Genomic DNA, 311 nt, shown 5'->3' with positions numbered 1-311 from the left:
CATAGATCCGACCAAACGCATTAACAAAGCAAGAAATAAACGGGTAAAGTAAAGACACAGACAAATGAAAAAAAAAGGATAAATAAACGACGGAAAAATCACTGTAAACAAACATGCAATTCTCGCTAAGACCGGAAGTGAATAACTCATTATGCATTCTCTCTCCGCTGTATTCTCCACGCTGTATCCGGGAAATGCTTGCTGAAGACGCCAAGCACTGAAGATTCTTGTTAAGCTGACACCGCACCAACGGAAGGGAGTGACACATAAAGAAATGACACATAAAAATGGCGGGGGGGGGGGTGAATATG

Source organism: Penaeus monodon, chromosome 25 (genome assembly GCF_015228065.2).
Source record: "Penaeus monodon isolate SGIC_2016 chromosome 25, NSTDA_Pmon_1, whole genome shotgun sequence".
In the NCBI taxonomy this organism is placed as follows: Eukaryota; Metazoa; Arthropoda; class Malacostraca; order Decapoda; family Penaeidae; genus Penaeus; species Penaeus monodon.
This window is presented reverse-complemented; position numbering follows the sequence as displayed.